The sequence below is a fragment of the Orcinus orca genome, chromosome 1, assembly GCF_937001465.1.
Source record: "Orcinus orca chromosome 1, mOrcOrc1.1, whole genome shotgun sequence".
In the NCBI taxonomy this organism is placed as follows: domain Eukaryota; kingdom Metazoa; phylum Chordata; class Mammalia; order Artiodactyla; family Delphinidae; genus Orcinus; species Orcinus orca.
The window spans coordinates 156,962,760-156,982,996 of NC_064559.1; the positions used below are offsets into that span (position 1 = coordinate 156,962,760).

Here is a 20,237-nt window from a genome sequence, read left to right on the forward strand (position 1 = left end):
CTGGTGATAGAAATCAGAAAGTGAGAAGGAAAGGTATTTAATTAGAAAGGAAGTTTAAAAAAATGCTATCATAAAGGAAAAACAAGAAGAAAGGAACAAAAGGGTATGGAAACTTTCTGGAACTTCAGTGCTAATTACATGGGTGTGTACGATTGTAAAACCTATTGAACTGAACCTTAAGATCTGTGCACTTCACTTTTATTTTTATTAATTTTTTTAGATCTGTGCATATATTTTAAACATAACTCAGAAAGCTGCCCAAAACATAATAAAACATTGTAACATTATAAAGCATTATAACATTATTTGTTATAGCAGCCTATGCAGACTAATATGTCCTCTTTCAAATGGTAGAGGACATAATCAGGAAGTAGGAATACGAAGATAAACAGGGCACATTCCCCGCCCTGTGCCAAAATCTCAATCCCTGATTGCAATGTCACTACTTCTCCCAGGAATCTGTCATCACAATCAATCTCTGCTCCACTCTACTATGGAAACCTATGATGGTAGTGGCTCTAACCTAGGGAAATTTCTACTTTTAATGCCTGGCCAATGTGGATTAAGAGAACAGATAATCACTCCTTTAAACCCTTTTACCACTAAGGTAAAATGTGGAATAGCAAATTCAGTGTGCCTAGAGCAAAAGGTGTACAAAGAAGAGTCACAGAAGCACATAACACATAAACAAATACAGAGTGTATGTAGTGTCAGAGTTTCACGGGACAGTGTGATTAGGGGAAAAAATCTAAAATGGCTCTTTGGAGAAAGGCAATAATGAAAAAAGGTTTGAAAAACACTGATATAGACAGTACTTAAGGCAAGGAAAGTGGATGTGATCACCGAGAGAATGAGGGTAGACATCCTGGTCTTCAATGTATAGAGTCAGAGAGTTAATGAGATAACAGCAAAGAAGATCAAAATGATATCATTTTTTAAAATGTAGACTGGTGTTTCGTTTCTGATGAAAAAAGCATCCACCAAACTTACGTGATTTGATATGTGTGAAAAGCTCTCCTATCCAAAAACATCTTTCCCCACCAACTTAAGAATGGACTGCATCCCCCCATTATTTTCTCCTTTGATACAGAGTACTGAAGTGCTAAATTAAATGTTATATTAAATTTTCCCCAATGAGTGTTTTAGCACAGGATTAATTTGCAACATTGTTTCTCCTTCTTCTTCTTAGCAAGGCATCTCAACCCACTGTTGACTAAGGTGACCAAGTTACTCAAGGCCTCATCCCTCATCTTAGAATGGAGAACATTTATAAAACATGAATTCCCAAATTCCACTCCTTTTTTTTTTTTTTTTTCTTGCGGTACGCGGGCCTCTCACCGCTGCGGCCTCTCCCGTTGCAGAGCACAGGCTCCGGACGCGCAGGCCCAGCGGCCATGGCTCACAGGCCCAGCCGCTCTGCAGCATGTGGGATCTTCCCGGACAGGGGCACGAACCCGTGTTCCCGCACGAACCTGCATCGGCAGGCCGACTCTCAACCACTGCGCCACCAGGGAAGCCCCTCCACTCCTTTTTTACAAAGTTTTGTGCCAAAGTTCAAGAGAGCAGGTGATTTCTAGCTAAAAATTCAGAAATTAAAAAGATAATGAAAGCAATAAAATAGTGATTACCATCTTCAAATCACTAAGGTAAAGAGCCACCAACCCTTACAAACTAAATTTCCACTTTGGGTAACTCATTCTCACTTCTTTCTTTCTTTCTTTGCCTCATCCCACCTTCCAGCATTATGCCTCATCACTTACTGCCTATTGATCAGTTTAACTCCAGAAAGACGATGGAAATCCTAAAATGCATAGTCACTTACAGACTTCTGAAATATCTGTTTTGGTGGTGTTTTATGGATTAGAAAGAGCCCTATTGCTTCACTAGTATGGACCCTCTGTAACTTAAAAAAAAAAAGCAATGTGAATTCCTTTGGGGGAGTGGAGAGGAGAGAGTACAAAAGAAAAATGGTATTATTTTCCAATACCAAGGAAATTCATTAGGAAACACATTAAAATGCACTTGAGTAGTCATCACACTGAATTGTTTTGGAAAAGGCCCTGCTTTGGAAAAACATAGGGCAAAAACATCTTCCATGCTGGAGCTTGGCACAGTGAGACAGCAGGATGACAAATGTCTTATTCCCTATGGCGCCTTAATACATAGAGGACATCTGCTACTATGTATTTCTCCCCCCGCCATGAGTCACCTTTATTACAGTCTAATATTATGTTACTGCTATTTTCCATGTCCACCTGTTAGTGATAAGACACAGATGTACTCCTCCAGTGTGTGGGAAACAAATTAATCAAGTCAGGAGGCTGAGCTTTTAGCCTCAGCTCTTGTACTAATTACGCAGTCTTAGGCAAATATCTCAAACTCTCTTTGTTTCAGTGTCTTCATATGGAAGATAGGAAGTATAGTAGACGTGGTTCCAATGACATGGAAGCTGACTTCCCCCTGCTCATTAGGGGTTCCTCAGGCCATAGAGCCAATATATAGAGAAGGGCTGATATTAAGCAGTAATTAGCTTGCTGCTACATGGGGATGGCATAGGGAAGGCTCTTTTTAAATTTATTTATTTATTGGCTGCACTGTGTGGTGTGTGGGATCTTAGTTCCCGGACCAGGGATCGAACCTGTGCCCCCTGCATTGGGAGCACGGAGTCTTAACCACTGGACCACAAGGGAAGCCCCAGGGAGGACTCTTTTTTTGTTTTTAAAGAATTATTTATTATTTATTTATTTATTTTATTTAGTTTTGGCTGCGTCAGGTCTTCGTTGAGGCATGCAGGATCTTTAGTTGTGGTGTGTGGGCTCTTTATTGCCGTGCACAGGCTTCTCTAGTTGTGGCGCACAGGCTCCAGGGCACGTGGGCTCTGTAGTTTGTGGCACGCAGGCTCTCTAGTTGAGGCGCACGAGCTCAGTAGTTGTGGTGTGCGCGGGCTTAGTTGCCCCGCAGCATGTGGGATCTTAGTTCCCCGACCAGGGATCAAACCCACTTCCCCTGCATTGTAAGGTGGATTCTTTACCACTGGACCACCAGGGAAGTCCCAGGAAGACTCTTTTTAAAACTCAGGGATGCAGTGCATTCCTGGACATATATCCAGACAAAACTATAATTCAAAAAGATACGTGCACCCCTTTGTTCATAGCAGCACTATTCACAATAGCCAAGACATGGAAACAACCTAAATGTCTATCAACAGATGAATGGATAAAGAAGATGTGGTACACATATACAATGGAATACTACTCAGCCATAAAAAGGTTGAAATAATGCCATTTGCAGCAACGTGGATGCAATTAGAGATTATCATACTAGTGGAAGTAAGTCAGAAAGAGAAAGACAAATACCACATGATATCACTTACATGTGGAATCTAAAATATGACGAAAATGAACTTATCTATGAAACAGAAACAGAATCACGGGCATAGAGAACAGACTGGTGGTTGCCAAGGGGGAGGGGTTTGGGGGAGAGATGGAGTAGGACCTTGGGGTGAGCAAATGTAAGCTTTTATATATGTAATGGATAAACAACAAGGTCCTACTGTATAGCACAGACAACTATATTCAATATCCTGTGATAGGGCTTCCCTGGTGGCACAGTGGTTGAGAGTCTGCCTGCCGATGCAGGGGACACGGGTTTGTGCCCTGGTCCGGGAAGATCCCACATGCTGTGGAGCGGCTGGGCCCGTGAGCCATGGCCGCTGAGCCTGCGCGTCCAGAGCCTGTGCTCCGCAACGGGAGAGGCCACAACAGTGAGAGGCCCACGTACCGCAAACAAAACAAAACAAAACAAAAACAATATCCTGTGATAAACCATAATGGAAAAGAATATTAAAAAAAAAATGAGTGTACCGTATATATATAACTGAACCACTTTGCTGTACTGCAGAAATTAACACAACATTGTAAATCAGCTATACTTCAATTTCAAAAACTGACAAAAAAAAAAAAAAGAACTCAGGGATGCAGGGGACAACCTCCTAGCATTCTTTGGCCCAGGGGCCAAGTCTGGTCACTGGAAAAGTGCATTCGCCTAATGAAGACAAGACTACCATGCCTCATATCCCATATGTATGAATTTTAGGTCTCTCCAAACATGTTTTAGAAAAGCAGGCAAAAGCATCTTTATTCCTGCAGCCTGGAACAAGGAGATGGGTAAAAAACAAAACAAAACAAATGAACAAAAACACTCAGCCCAAGTGCTGATAGAAAATAACAGGAAGGCTTCCCTGATGGCTCAGTGGTTGAGAATCTGCCTGCCAATGCAGGGGACACGGGTTCGAGCCCTGATCTGGGAAGATCCCACATGCCGCGGAGCAACTAGGCCCGTGAGCCACAACTACTGAGCCTGCGCGTCTGGAGCCTGTGCTCCGCAACAAGAGAGGCCCCGACAGTGAGAGGCCCGTGCACCGCGATGAAGAGTGGCCCTCGCTCACCGCAACTAGAGAAAGCCCACGCACAGAAACGAAGACCGAACACAGCCAAAAATAAATAAATAAATAAAAATTAAAAAAAAAAAGAAAATAACAGGAAAAGAAATGGGAGGGGAATTCCTTGGCAGTCCAGTGGTTAGGACTCCATGCTCTCACTGCCAGGGGCCTGGGTTTGATCCCTGGTTGGGGAACTAAGATCCCACAAGTCCCGCAGTATGGCCAAAAAAGAAAAAGAAAAAGAATAGAAATGGGACATAGAAGGTAGCCTTGAATACCAGCTTAGGCCCTGTGACCTGCTGCAGAAGCAAGGATTATACAAGCTCTGTTTTATTTCACTTAGTCATGTTTCCCTTTCCCCTAGACCACATGCTTTAAAAGAAAAATAATGAAGGTGGCTAACATTTTAGGTTCAGGTAGACATGTGACCAGCTTCTCATCACTCCAGATCTATTCTCTACCTTTCTTCTTTATGGTACATTCCCTGGGAGGTTGACCTAAATGCACTGCATCACTTCCTTCTGATTTCTAGTCCGGTTCATCAACAAGGGAGCACAGAGAGAGGATCAGAGGAAAGAAGGGAAAAGAGTACAGTCAGCGTATTCACGCTCTTTCTATAGTCACTGTACTGTGAGCGGGCTGCATCCTTCCCCTAGATGTCCTAGCTCCTGTCAAGCAGCTCTGTTTCCTGGTTCTTACACTGGCTTTCTCTCCTTGCCCCTTCAAGCCTATGTGTGGTAATGGAACTACTAAGTTATTAATACCAGGGTTTTTTATTATCACTTTTGGGTTCCTTAAATCCTGCCCACACTTTTGTAAAGAATCCCTTTATTAAACTCTCCTCAAATTACCAAATTTGCACAAATAAATGATGTCTGTTCTGGTGGGGCCCTGACTAATGTAGACAGGGTTTTCACAGGAGCCACAGGTGGTAATTGAAAGATCAAATGACATTTGTTTAAAATGTGTGTGAAATTTCTATGAAGAATATAAGGACTTTGTAGAAGTTTAAAGGAAACATATGTAATATATATAGGAAAATGCATAAAATGTACATGCATAGTTTAAAGAATAATTTATAAAATGAACACCTATGTAACCAGTACTATGATCCAGATATAGAATATTGCTGGCTCCCTAGAAACACAAACTCTCCATCCCACCCCCAGTTAAAATCACCTTTATTCTGTGTTTTATGGAAATTATTTCATTGCTTTTCTGCATTTTACCAACTAATGTGTATTTTATCAGCTATGCAAGAGCATCCTTTATGTTTAAAAAATTTTTTATTAAAGCATAGTTGATATGCAATGTTGTGTTAATTTCTGCTGTACAGCAAAGTGACTCAGTTATACATATATTTTTTTAAATATTCTTTTCTATTATGATTTATCACAGGATATTGAATATAGTTTCCTATGCTATACAGTAGGACCTTGTTGTTTATCCATCTTGATGCAAGCATCCTGTAAATCTAGTTTCATTTTGCCTGTTATAAAACTTATACATATGGAGTCATACTATAGACATTGTTTTGTCTTCTTTTGCTCAATATTATGTTAGATTCATCCATGTTGTTGTATACAGCATCCATGTCTTATACTTTGTTCACTTTCTCTGCTGTCTACTGTCCCATAGTAACTATATTCAACCCATAATTTATCTATTCTACTTTTGATAAATGTGAATTGTTTCCAGTTTCAGGCTATTCAGAACAATGCTACTAAGAAAATCTTGTGCTTACCTCTAGGGCACAATGCAGAAGTTTCTCTAGGACAGTGGTTCTTGAACTTTGTGGTTTCAAGACCCCTTTACAGTCTTAAACATTATTGAGGACCCCATGGAGCTTTTATTTATAAAGTTATATCTATGACTATTTATTGCATTAGAAATTGAAACTGAAAATTTTTTATTATTTTATTAATTTTTAAATTATTTTATTAAAAATAAACTCATTACATGTTAACATAAATGTGTTTTTTAACATTTTATTTATTTATTTAGGCTGCATAGGGTCTTAGTTGCAGCACATGGGATCTTCGTTGTGGCACGTAGGCTTCCCTCTAGTTGAGGTGCATGGGCTCAGTAGTTGCAGTGTGTGGGCTTAGTTGCCACATGTGGGCTTAGTTGCCCTGTGGCAGGTGGGATCTTAGTTCCCAGCCAAGAACTGAACCCGTGTCCCCAGAATTGGAAGGTGGAGTCTTAACCACTGGACCACCAGGGAAGTCCCATAAATAATGTGTTTTTAATTTAAAAACTAAGTTTTAGGAAGAAAATATGGAATAATTTTTATGACTTCGGAATAGAGAAAGAGCTCTTAAATAATACAAAAAGCAAAGCTACAAAAATGGATAAATTAGACGACATTAAAGAACTCTTATTCATGAAATGATACCTAAGAGAGTGAAAACTCAAGCCACAGCCTAAGAGAAGATATTAGCTACAGATATAACCAACAAAGGACTTGAATCTAAAACATATAAAAACTCATATAAGTCATTATGCAAAAGTCAGGTAACCCAATAGAAAACAGGCAGAAGATTTGAATAGGCACCTCATAAAAGATTGAGTCCACAAAGCCAATAAATGTATGACTACTTCCTCCACCTAGTTCCCTTCATTGCAAATGCAGCATAAAACGACAATAAAGTACCAATGCAGTACCAACTGGTAGTGATAATGTGGAGTGGTGGGAAACCTCCTGAGCTGTTGATGAGAATATAAATTAGAACAACTATTTTGAAAAAGGGTGTGGCACTGTCCAGTAAAGATAAAGTTATACATACCTTTTGACAAAGCAGTTTCACTTCTAGGCTTGTATCCTAGAGCAGTGATTCTCAAAGAATGGTCCATGAACATCTCAAGGTCCCTGAGACTTTCGGAAGTCTGTGAGGACAAAACTATTTTTATAATAAAACTTATATGTTATTTGCCTTTTTCATTGTGTTAACATCTGCACGAGCAGAGCAAAAGCAATGGTGGGGAACAACTTCTGAGAGCTTAGCCCAAATCAAAGCAATGGTAGCAAACTGTACTGGTAGTCATTGTATTCTTAAATACCACTTACCAAAGAAAATGCCAGTTTCACTTAAGAATATCATAAATGGGGGCTTCCCTGGTGGCACAGTGGTTAAGAATCTGCCTGCCAGTGCAGGGGACACGGATTCGAGCCCTGGTCTGGAAAGATCCCACATGCCGCGGAACAACTAAGCCCGTGCATCACAACTACTGAGCCTGCGCTCTAGAGCCCGTGAGCCACAACTACTGAGCCTGTGTGCCACAATTACTGAAGCCTGCATGCCTAGAGCCTGTGCTTTACAACAACAGAAGCCACTGCAATGAGAAGCCCACCCACCACAACAAAGGGTAGCTCCCGCTCGCCACAACTAGAGAAAGCCCGCTCACAGCAATGAAGACCCAACACAGCCAAAAATAAATAAATAAAAAATAAATTTAAAATTAAAAGGAAAAAAACTTCTTTATAATGAACTGTTTACTCTGAGCACATCTCCCCAGGGTTTCTATCCACTGGAGTCCAGCTGTTTGAAAAAAAAAAAAAAGGAATATCATAAATGAAGCAGTAAAAATTAATTTTATTAAATCTCAAGTACATTGTACACTGAGTACGTTTTTTCTGATGAGATCAGTAGTGATATTAACAAATGTGAGATTTTTGATATTATATTAGGAAACATGAGCTAACATTTGGAAAATCTGCATAACTCAGTTACTAATATTTTCCAAATGACTGATGTGTAATGTTTAAACACCTTGATTTATGTTAAAAGTTACACGCAAAGTGGGGCTTCCCTGGTGGCACAGTCGCTAAGAATCCGCCTGCCAATGCAGGGGACATGGGTTCAAGCCCTGGTCCGGGAACATCCCACATGTCGTGGAGCAACTAAGCCCGTGTGCCACAGCTTCTGAGCCCCCTCGCCACAACTACTGAAGCTCACGTGCCTAGAGCCCGTGCTCCGCAAGAAGAGAAGCCACTGCGATGAGAAGCCCGTGCACCGCAAGGAAGAGTAGCCCCCGCTCACTGCAACTAGAGAAAGCCCGCACACAGCAGCAAAGTCCCAACGCAGCCAAAAATTAAAATTAATTAAGAAAAAAGTTACATTCAAAGTAAAAAGAAAGAGCAATGGATTTTAATATAACAGAATACATAGTGCACTGATATGGTTTCAGATTCTACATCGCAACTAATCTTTAAGAAACTACCAGTGTAATGGCGAATAGAAGAGATGATAGTAGGAATCTTTCCATTTTTCCTTCTTTCAAAGAGAAAGCTTCCAGTATTTCACTAGTATGATGTTTGTAGATTTACTGTATTAATTGACTTTAATTGACTTTAAAGTTCCCTTGTACTTCAAGTTTGCTGAATTTTAAAATTAAGAATCTATGTTGATTTTTTTTAACCATTTGCTTCTTATAAATAGATAGAGGTGGCCATATGGGTTTTTGCCTTTAATAATGACAAATTACATTGATTCATTTTCAATGTTAAACCAACTTTGTATTCCTAGGATAAATCCAATTTGGTTTTACATATTATCCTTTTGTATTGCTGGATTCAGTTTGTTAAAGTTTTGTTTCAGATTTTTAAATTAATGTCTGTAAATCAAATTACTCTAAATTATATTTTGTCATATTGTCCATGATAACTTTTAGTATCTTATTATGAAGTTGGGGAGTCGTTTCCTTTTTTATTTTCTGTTTATGTGATATTAGAATACTTTGTTTCTTAAAAAAATTCACATTAAGATTTTCTTTGTGGATTTCCTATGAATGATTCAATTTATTTAATGTTTATAAGAATTTTCAAGTTTTTTATATTACTATAGGCTTTGCTAATTTTTCCGCTAGGAAATTAGTCCACATAGACTACATTTAGTCATCCTCTTGATCTTTCCAATGTCTGCAACATCTTGAGTAATATGCCCCTTTTCATTCCTGATAGTTGTGCCCTCTCTCTCTCTCACCAGACATTTGACACCCTACTTAGTGTTCTCAAAGAACCAACTATTGGCTTTATTGTTCCTCTCTGCTATGTACTTTTTCTATTTCATGTATTTTTGTTCTTATTTATAATATCTTTTTTACTACTTTCTTTCTATTTTACTGTTTTTTTTCTCATACCCTGAGATGGATGACTGGCTTGTTAATTGTTAGCCTTTTACATTTTTTAATATAACATTTAAGGCTATAATTCAACCCTCTAAGTACTTTTTAGCTGTATCCTACATGTTTTTGATAGGTAGGGTTTCTTTTTTAATCATTCAATTGAAAAAAGTTTTTTAAATTTCCATTATGAGTAATTTTCCAAATATTGTGTCTGTTCTGTTTACCTTTTTATTATTGATGTAGTTTGATCACATTATGGTCAGAAAACCTATTCTGCGTTAACTTGGTCCTTTAATAAAATTTACTGAGGCTTGCTTAAATGATCTAGTATGAGTCCATTTTTGAAATGTTCTGTGTGGACTTCAGAGTATTTATTTTGCAGTTGTTGAATGTAATACATATATAAAATCTCAGGTCAACTTTATTAAGCATCATTGTTTGAATTATCTATCAGTGATTTTTTTTGGTCTTCTTATTCTATTATTAACAGATGTACTTTTTTTAACAGATGTATTTTTTTTTAAATTTATTTATTTATTTTTGGCTGTGTTGGGTCTTCGTTTCTGTGCGAGGGCTTTCTCCAGTTGGTGGCGAGCGGGGGCCTTTCTTCATCGCGGTGCGCGGGCCTCTCACAGTCGCGGCCCCCCGTTGCGGAGCACAGGCTCCAGACGCGCACGCTCGGTAGCTGTGGCTCACGGGCCTAGGCCTAGTTGCTCCGCGGCATGTGGGATCCTCCCAGACCAGGGCTCGAACCCGTGTCCCCGCATTAGCAGGCAGATTCTCAACCACGGCGCCACCAGGGAAGCCCTAACAGATGTATTTTTAAACTTTCCATATAATTGTGGATTTGTCTATTTCTCCTTGTAGTTCTGGTATTCTCTTACATAGTTTCAGGCTATGTTTTTAGGTGCATATAAATTTTATATTTCCCTGGTAAATTGAAATTGTTTTTTTAATTTTTAAAAAATTTAGTTTTTATTATTTATGTTTGGCTGCATTGGGTCTTTGTTGCTGTCTCTAGTTGTGGTGAGCGGGGGCTACTCTTCGTTGTGGTGCACGGGCTTCTCATTGCAGTGGCTTCTCTTGTTGCAGAGCACGGGCTCTAGGCACACGGGCTTCAGTTGTTGTGGCATGAGGGCTCAGTAGTTGTGGCTTGCAGGCTCTAGAGCACAGGCTCAGTAGTTGTGGCGCACGGCTTAGTTGCTCCATGGCATGTGGACCTTCCCGAACCAGGGCTCGAACCTGTGTCCTCTGGATTGGCAAGCAGATTCTTAACCACTGCACCACCAGGGAAGTCCCTATAGTGTTTTTATCCAGTCTGAAAACGTTTGTCTTTTAACTTATGCATTTAACCTATTGATATTTTATTTAATTAATATTAATAACTAATGTATTTTAAATCCATCACCACATGTGATATTGTTTATTTTTGCCACTTCATTTTTCACTCTCTACTGAGTTATAGGGTGTATTCTCTCTGTCTGTTCTTTTAGAGGTTAGATAAAATTTATATATAGACATAATCTATCAAGTCAAAAGTTAGCCAATAATGTTATTTTTGTGCTTGATACTACAAAGGCTTTAAACACTAACTTCATGTACTTTCTTCCTAACTTCCATGCTTTTATTTTTTTGTGTATTTAACTTATTTTTGGATCTGATAAAACATTATTAGTGTTGTGTAATGAACAACAATGCATTGATTAGATTTAATTTTTATTTATTTATTGACCACTTTCTAGGCTCTTCATGTTTTCTTGCATCTCAGAGCTTCCCTCTGAGATCACATTCTTTCTTCCAGAATGACATCCTTCGGGATTCCCTTTTTCAAGGGTCTGGATAGTAGCAAATTCTCTGTGCTTCTATTTTTTTTAATGTCTATATTGTACACTCAGTGTTGAAAGATACTTCCACTAGGAATAGAATAATAGGTGAACAATTATTTTCTTTCACCTTATGAGGGATATCATTGTACTGTCGTCTGGTCTACCTTGCTGTAGAAGTCAGTTGTCAGTCTAACTTGTTCCTTTGATAATGATCTTCACCCCACAGCCTACCCCAATATCTTTTTTTTTTTTGGTGTTCATTAGTTTTATGGTGAATCTAGGGTGAAGTTCACTCATTAGTTAGTTCTTCCCTCCTTCTCTCCCTCCTTTCTTGGTTTCTCTTTTCCTATTTAGAATTTGTTAGACTTTTTGAGTGTGTGGATTGATACTATTCATTGGTTCTGCAAAAGTAGAGACCATTATTTCTTCAAATATTACCTCTGTCATATCACGTCTCTCCTCTCTTTCTAGAACTCTAACTAAATGTAGAGTTTAGTTACATTTGAGACTTCTCACTCTCTCTTCCATGAATCTTAATCTCTCTTTCATATAATCATTTCTGTGAATCTCTGTGCTGTATTCTGCAAAATCTTACGACATAAACTTCCTGTTCTCTAATTCTCTTTTCATTTATGTCTAATATGCTGTTAAACCACTGGTTTTTGTTTTGTTTTTAATAGCAGTAATTGTGATTTTCATTTCTAGAAGTTTTATTTGGTTCTTCTTAAAAACTTCTTGGTCACTTTTTATAATTTCCAGTATCCTGAGAATATTTTCAAGCTTCTTTGTGCCTCGTTGTTTTTTACTGTGTGCTGCTTATTGACCTTGAAAAATTATTTATGTAAATATTCTGAGGCACAGGAAAAAGATGACTTTTCAAAATGGATTTGTATTTGTCACTTTCAGTCTCTAAGGGCTTTGCCAGTACAGTACCAATTTAAATTAAGTTTATGGCTTGAATCATTTTGGACCACCAAGTGTTTGTAGCTGCTTAACACCAGCAAGTGATTACAAATTTTCAAGGATGAAATTGTTTCCCTATTGAATTGTTCAGTAGTCTCCTGCAGATGGAGATTTGGAGAAAATGTAGCCTTTGAATTGCCAATATCTACTGGTGGATTTCCTTTTGTACTTTACTCTTTAAGAAGACAGAGGCTCAAATTAGCTGGATTAACAAATGCCCTCAGGGCAAAAGTGGCTTCAGTACTCAGTAAATCTTAGATTTTATCCATCTCATTAGTGCTTTGATACTTTTAATATAGTTTTATTGTTTAATACCTTTAATGTTTGATACTTTTAATAGTCAATCTAGCATTCTTAATTGTCAGTTTCTGCAGTCAAGTGGCTGGGGTGAGCTACTCGTGGACCCGCTCCTCAACTGGTGTCCACTAGGTCTCACAGGTGCTCTCTCTGGTTTTCTGCTCTTCTATGTTGCTTGTGTATAGCTGGTCTATTTCATGGATGGTCATGTTTCTCCACTTGTTCAGGACTTGGTGGTATGCCTCAGCTGACTCAGGCCCACCATCAATCTCATCAGCACTACAGATTTCTTTGAATCTGCACCACACTCTCTGTTCAGTGTCCTCACCTCCACTTCTGCTGTGGGGCTACTTTGTCCTCCTTATGGCAGAACTACTATCTCTTAACTGAGCCATGTTCTTTGTCCTCTACAAGAGATGTGGGAGGATCTGTGTCCCTTCTTCACCACACAGGGGCTAATGGAAGCTCAGATTGGGCCCTCTTTTGCTTTCTCTTCTACTCTGTTCTCTTTCCTCCTCTCTGCCCATCCCGTTGTGCTGCTGGCTCACCTTAAACACTGATTTCCTTCTGGTATCCCAAATGGGAAGTAGAGGAGAATCCCTCTGGCTTTAGCCTTCCCCTTAACCCTTCTAACACACCTTCCCTCTCTGAGACTTATTCCTGGGATCAAGAAAACTTCTCACTGGCTGGCTTTCCAAAATCCAACTCCAACTTCTCCCCACAATCCACTGGAACAGGTAGAAGGCTTGAACATTCCACTTCTTTAGCGTCGTCTCTTTGCTGTATCCTGGGACAGGAATTCAATGGCCTGGTCATCACATGTGGACAAAGTTGTTTCCCTATACTATAAGAGAAACTCCATGATCTAGGCTATCAGGTTTAACCCTTGATATGTCAATGGTGGTAAAAGGAATGTGGAGAATACCTTCTCTCTTGCCTCTTTTTTTTTTTTTGGCTTTCTAAATAACTATTTTGATCAAAAATCTTATTTTTTATGTCAAAAGCTAATTTTTAACCCTTTAAAAAATTAATTCCTGCTTTAACAGTCTTAACCCCACCCTCCACATACCACCCTTAGGCACATGGAGGCTTGAGGCCAACCAAAGAAGAGATCATATTCATGAAAACGCAAAAGAGAAAAGCATATTAATATGTTCCATAAATATCCAAGTTACATATATATATGTATATTGTTTTTTAATCAAAAGCATTTGTGTTAATTATCTATTGCTGTGTAATAAATTATACCAATCTTTAGTGGCTTAAAACAATGAATACTTAATATTTCACAGTTTCTATAGATCATGAATTTTGGAAGCAGCTTAGCTTGGTGATTCTGGCTCAGGGCCTCTCAGGAGGTTACAGACCAGATGAGAGCTGCAGTCATCTGAAGGCTTGACTGAGGCAGAGGTCAACGTCCAAGTTCACTTACATAGCTACTAGCAGGAGGCTACTGCTCCTTGCTGGCTGTTGGCTAGAGGCCTCTGTTTCTCACCACATGGGTCTCTCCTCATGACATGGCAACTGGCTTCCCTCAGAGCAAGTAATCAGAGAGAGAGAGCAGGAAGTCATCATGCCTGTTATGTCTTAGTCTCTGGTCACCACTGCCATTGCTTTATTCTAGTCATTGGAAATGAGTGACTAAGTCCAGCTCATACCCAAGGAAAGGGGAATTAGGCTCCACCTCTTAAAGGTAGTGACAAAGAATGTGTGGATGTTGTAAACCACCGAAACATTAAAATCATTTATTTCCCACTTCCTATGTGCAGAGTGTAAAAATCAACAACAAAACAGAGATATTTTTCTTACATAATGGAGCTGAAAGTCTAGTGGGTATGTGAACCTGAAAACAAGCAATTACTGTACACTGAGCTGTGAGTCCTAGTTTTCTCCCATGTGACATGGGGGACAATAGGTGCTTGGGGGTGCATGAGTCAATACATGTGAAAATGCTTTTGTGTAAGTATAGTTTAGCAAAGTGATCAAGAGCTGAGATTCAAGAGCCAGAAGGTCTACATTCAAATCCCAGCTCTGCCACTTACTGGCCAGTTGACCATGGGCCACTAACTCATCTTCTCTGTGCCTCAGTTTCCTCATCAGTAAGGTGGGAGAGTAACAGTACTCAATTCATAAGATCCTTGTGAGCATTAAATAAGTTAACGTTTGGAAAAGTCTTAAAAGGTGCCTGGAACATAGTAAGATTTAGTTACCACGGTTGTGAACTGCAGGCTGCTTCAGAAATGAAGGGAATTATTATTCTAATTTCTGAGATAGGTATATATCCTTATGCCTATCTAACTGAAAATGAAATTAACTTTTTAAAAAAGATTTAATTTGTAATGATATATTTCTACTTTGTTTCTTTTTAAGCATACAATGTGTAGTAAAATGTGAATGTCACTCTTCACCTCCACCCTTACCCACTCATCAGTCCCACTTCCTTCCCTAGAGGAAACCACTTTAACAGTTTCATGAACGTTCTTTCAGAATTTTCTATTTAAAAGCTATGTATTTTAAAAATAGTTTAATATAAATGGAATCATACATATCTGGTACTTTACTTGCTTTTTTCTGTTAATAATTTTACTGTTAATAATTTAATAGATCTTTTCATGTTTGTGACTATAGCTTTATATCATTCTTTTTAATGACTATGTTAAGTTTTATAGGATAGATATACCATCAATTCTCTAACCATTCTTCTGTTAATGGACATCCATGTTGTTTCCAACTTTTTACTATTATAAACAGTTGTATAATAAGTACAAACTTTTAAACAGACTTTCTAACCTTCAAAGACTTCATGAGTATAAATAGTTTTGATTAAGAACTGTTACACTCATTGAACCTGTACAGCTGTGGGTGACCATTGGGTGATCTGTCCATCCCATGGGGGTGGCTTCCTGGTTTCCTTCCCTGATCACAATTCTTTGGACTGGGAGTTGGCACCAGCCCCAAGTTGTGCGAATCATAGTCTCTCCTGTGGGAACTTGGAATTGGGGCCAAAAGTGAGGGTGACTCTCTCCAGGCAGCCAGACTTGGGTCACTATGGAGCTATGGGATGGTTATCTGATCCATGAGGGCCAGAAGTGCAGCCACAGTTGGCTGGCAGAGACAAAAGAATGAGACAGACCTACAGAGAGGAGATGAGAGACAGAGTCTGGGTGTTTTCCCAAGATGGTACCTGGATCTTCCTTTCAGGGACCAAGTTACATTCCTGCCTTGGATTCTGCTAGATACTGGGTCTGCTAGAGCTGGTTTTTCCCTATTTATATTCATAAACATAGGTCCCATTGTATCTTCCTTCAAGATTGAGCCCCAGTTACTCTGATATCAGAGGACTTCCTTGACCACCCTAGCCCTAGCCTGAACCTGTAGGCATTGGCCGTTAGGTCCACTCACTTGGAACTTACACCAGTTATTTTGGCCAATTTGTTTCAAAATCATGAGTATCTAACATTACTGTGCAAAGAAGAATTCTAGGTAAGGACGATAAAAGTCAATATCTTTCCTTTTTTAAAATTTTAATCATCTTGGATGCATCTTTTTAAGGCAGACGACAAAAATTACCTAGCTTATTAAATTGAGTGCATTACTATTTCATCATTTCTGGATGATTCAATGTAAAGATTATAAAGATCAAACATTTTATACACAGGCATAGTTCAGTAAGTCTACATGTTCAACTGACATAATGAGCACCTGCTACTAAAACAGAATAAAAGAAGCCCCCTCTTTGAAAAGGAAAATATGATATCAGATATGAGTCTCTCTTTCAAAATGGAAACTGTTTTAATTAAAGAAAAGCTATAAAGCAAACCACCTAGGCCTAAAGATATTTTCAAATTCAGATGCTATACTGTAAAATATTCCAGTCTGTCTGAAATATTTCAGACAGATATATCTGTTTATGTATCTCTCTTGCTAGAAAGCCCATACTCATTGTTTACCTCTGTTTAGTATGCACATCAAGGTTGGTGAAATATTTAGTTGTGGGGTGTCCTAAAATGAGTATAGCTGGTGTCCAATCAAGAGAGTTTGTAAATAATAATTACTGTTAAACTTATGATGATCTTATTTTGTTTGTTTTGGTTTAGAGCTAAGCCCCTTGTTTCCACCTACAGAATTTCCAGTGTGATTTTTTAAATTTGTTTTATTTTTAATTGAGTATTTTTTAAAAAATTAATCATACTCATATGAGAATGTATAAGACGTAAATGTACATTCTGAAGAATAAAATAAAGTGAGCATTCTGTCTAACCTTCCCCAGGTTAAGAAAAGAGCTTTGAGAGACTTCCCTGGTGGCGAAGTGGTTAAGCATCTGGCTTCCAATGCAGGGTACGCAGGTTCAATCCCTGGTCAGGGAACTAGATCCCACATGCATGATGCAACTAAAAGTTTGTATGGCACAACTAAGGACCCCACTGGCTGCAACCAAGGAGCACATGTGCCACAACTAAAGAAGCTGGTGAGCCGCAACTAAGGAGCCCGCCTGCCGCAACAAAGACCCAGCACAACCAAAATAAATAAACTAATTTAATTAAATTAAAAAAGGAAAAGAGCTTTGACCTTGTGGAAGAAAACTCCCCTTATAGGCCTCTTCAATTGCTTCTCCCTCCCTACATCACTGGGGTGATACCAAAGTCCTGATTTTTAGGATAATCATTCCCTTGGTTTTCTTTAGTTTCCTTTGTGCATCCCTAAATAAAATAGTATTTAGTTTTATCTGTTTTGAGCTTAGTATAAATAAAATCATATTGTATGTTTTCTTCTGGGGCTTGCACATTGTGTTTGTGTTATCAGTGTCGATGTGTGTAGCTGTTAGCTCATTGTTTTCATCGCTGGATGGTAGTTCCTTTTATAAATATACAATAATAATTATATATTCTACCCTAGTGGATATTTGGATTGCTTCCAGTTTTTTATCATTATGAACAATGCTGCTATAAACATGCATGTACATGTTTCCTAGTGCTGGAGTTTCTAGACTAGGGTAAATAACTGGGAGCAGAATTGTAGCATCATAGAATTGTACATATTCAGTCTTAGGAGGTAATGCAAAACTCTTTTTCAAAGTGCTTGTACAAATTTACGCTCTTATCTGCAGTGAAGAAGAGTTCCCATTGTTCCACAGCATCTCATTTGGAATGGTCAGACTTATTTTTTATCAATCTGGTGGGTATGTAAAAATATTTCAATGTGGTTTTGTTTTTTTTAAAATTTATTTATTTTATGTATTTTTTTTGGCTGCGTTCAGTCTTCATTGCTGTGCGTGGGCTTTCTCTAGTTGCGGAGAGCCGAGGCTACTCTTCGTTGCTGTGCGTGGGCTTCTCATTGCGGTGGCTTCTCTTGTTGCGGAGCACAGGCTCTAGAGCACAGGCTCAGTAGTTGTGGCACACAGGTTTAATTGCTCTGTGGCATGTGGGATCTTCCCAGACCAGAGCTTGGACCCGTGTCCCCTGCATTGGCAAACAGATTCTTAACCACTGCACCACCAGGGAAGTCCCTTCAATGTGGTTTTACTTTGCATTTTCCTCCTTACTTATCAGGTTGCACATCTTTTCATGTGTTTAGTGGCTATTTGAGTTTCTCCTTTCATGAAGTATCTGTTTGATAGTCTTTTGCCCATTCTCCTATTTTGTGTTTGTCTGTTTGTTACTAATTCATAAGTATACTTCATATATTTTTTATGTTCTTCTTTTTGTTCCATTTTTTTATTGAAGTATAGTTGATTTACAATGTTGGGTTAATTTCTGCTGTACAGCAAAGTGATTCAGTTATATGTATATACATTCTTTTTCATAGCCTTTTCCATTATGGTTTACCACACGATATTGAATATAGTTCCCTGTGCTATACAGTAGGACCTTACTGTTTATTCATTCTGTATGTAATAGGTTGCATCTGCTCACCCCAAACTCCTACTCCATCCCTCCCCCAACCCCCTCCTCCTTGGGAGCCACAAGTCTGTTCTCTATGTCTGTGAGTCTGTTTCTGTTTCATAGATAAGTTCATTTGTGTCATATTTTAGATTCCACATATGTGATATCATATGGCATTTGTCTTTCTCTTTCTGACTTACTTTGCTTAGTATGATATTATCTGGTTGCATCCATGTTGCTGCAAATGGCATTATTTCAACCTTTTTAATGGCTGAGTAATATTCCATTGTATATGTGTACCACATCTTCTTTATCCATTCATCTGTCGATGGACATTTAGGTTGTTTCCATGTCTTGGCTATTGTAAATAGTGCTGCTAGGAATATAGGGATGCATGTATCCTTTTGAATTATAGTTTTGTCCAGATATATGCCCAGGAGTGGGATGGCTGGATCATATGGCATCTCCATTTTTAGTTTTTTTGAGGAACCTCCATACTGTTTTCCATAGTGGCTACACTAACTTACATTCCCACCAACAGTGTAGCAGGGTTCCCTTTTCTCCACACCCTCTCCAGCATTTGTTATTTGTAGACTTTTTAATAATGGCCATTCTGACCGGTGTGAGGTGGTACCTCATTGTAGTTTTGATTTTTATGCTACTCTTTTATCACTTAAATGTGTTGCAAATGTTTCTTCTGCCAGTTGATGGTAGGTATTTTATGAAGTCTTTTGATGGATAAATGTTCTCAATTTTAATACAGTCCAGTTTACCAATCTTTTCTCTTATGATTTATATGTTTTATGTCTTAAGAAAACTTTCCCTACCATAGGGTCATGAATATTTTCTCCTATATATATATTTTTAATGTTTATAGTTTTGCCTTTTACAGTAGATTTTTAGTTCACCTAGAAATTATTTTTTTGTATGGTATGAAGTAAGTGTCCAATTTCATTTTTGTAATGAATACTGAAACATTCCAGCACCATTTACTGAAAGGTCTGTCATTTCTCCTTTATTCTGTAGTGCCTCTTTGTCCATATTAATCTAGATCTGGGCTCTCTCTACAAATTCATTGATGTATTCTTCTATCCTTGGACCAATGTCATACTATCTTAATTATTATGACTTTATAAATTTTAATATCTGGTAGCAAGTCCTCTATCTTATTCTTCTTCATCAAGAGTGTCTTGGCTATTTTTGGCCTTTTGCACTTACATATAAATTTTAGAATCAAGTTGTCAAGTTTCACCGAAAAAGTGTCTATTGGGATTTTGATTGGAATTGCAATTGAATCCATAGATCAATTTGGGAGAATTCACATCCTTAAATGTTAAGTCTTCCAATCCATGAACATAGTATATCTCCATTTACTTACGTTCTCTTTAACAACATTCAATAAAGTTTTATAATTTTCTTGCATATATTTTGTTAGATTTATTCCTGGATTTTAAAAATAAATTTGGATGCTACCACAAATGTCATAGATATTATCTTCTTAATTTTCATTTATGAGCTGGTATTTAGAAATCAATGGTTTTATAATTGTATTATTTTCTAAGGCTCCTGTAAAAAATTGCCACAAACTTAGTGGCATAAAACAACAGGAGTTTAATATCTTGCATTTCTATAGTTTAGAAGACAGAAATGGGTCTCATTGGGCTAAAATCAAGGTGTTAGAAAGACTGTGTTCGTTTCTGGAGG

At 38.2% G+C, this 20,237-nt stretch overlaps 1 protein-coding gene across 1 annotated transcript in view; it reads left to right on the forward strand.

The window, feature by feature from the left end:
• LOC117197352 (translation initiation factor IF-2-like) overlaps positions 1–20,237 on the forward strand; it is a 69,383-nt gene that overhangs the window by 41,394 nt on the left and 7,752 nt on the right. The window lies entirely within an intron of this gene.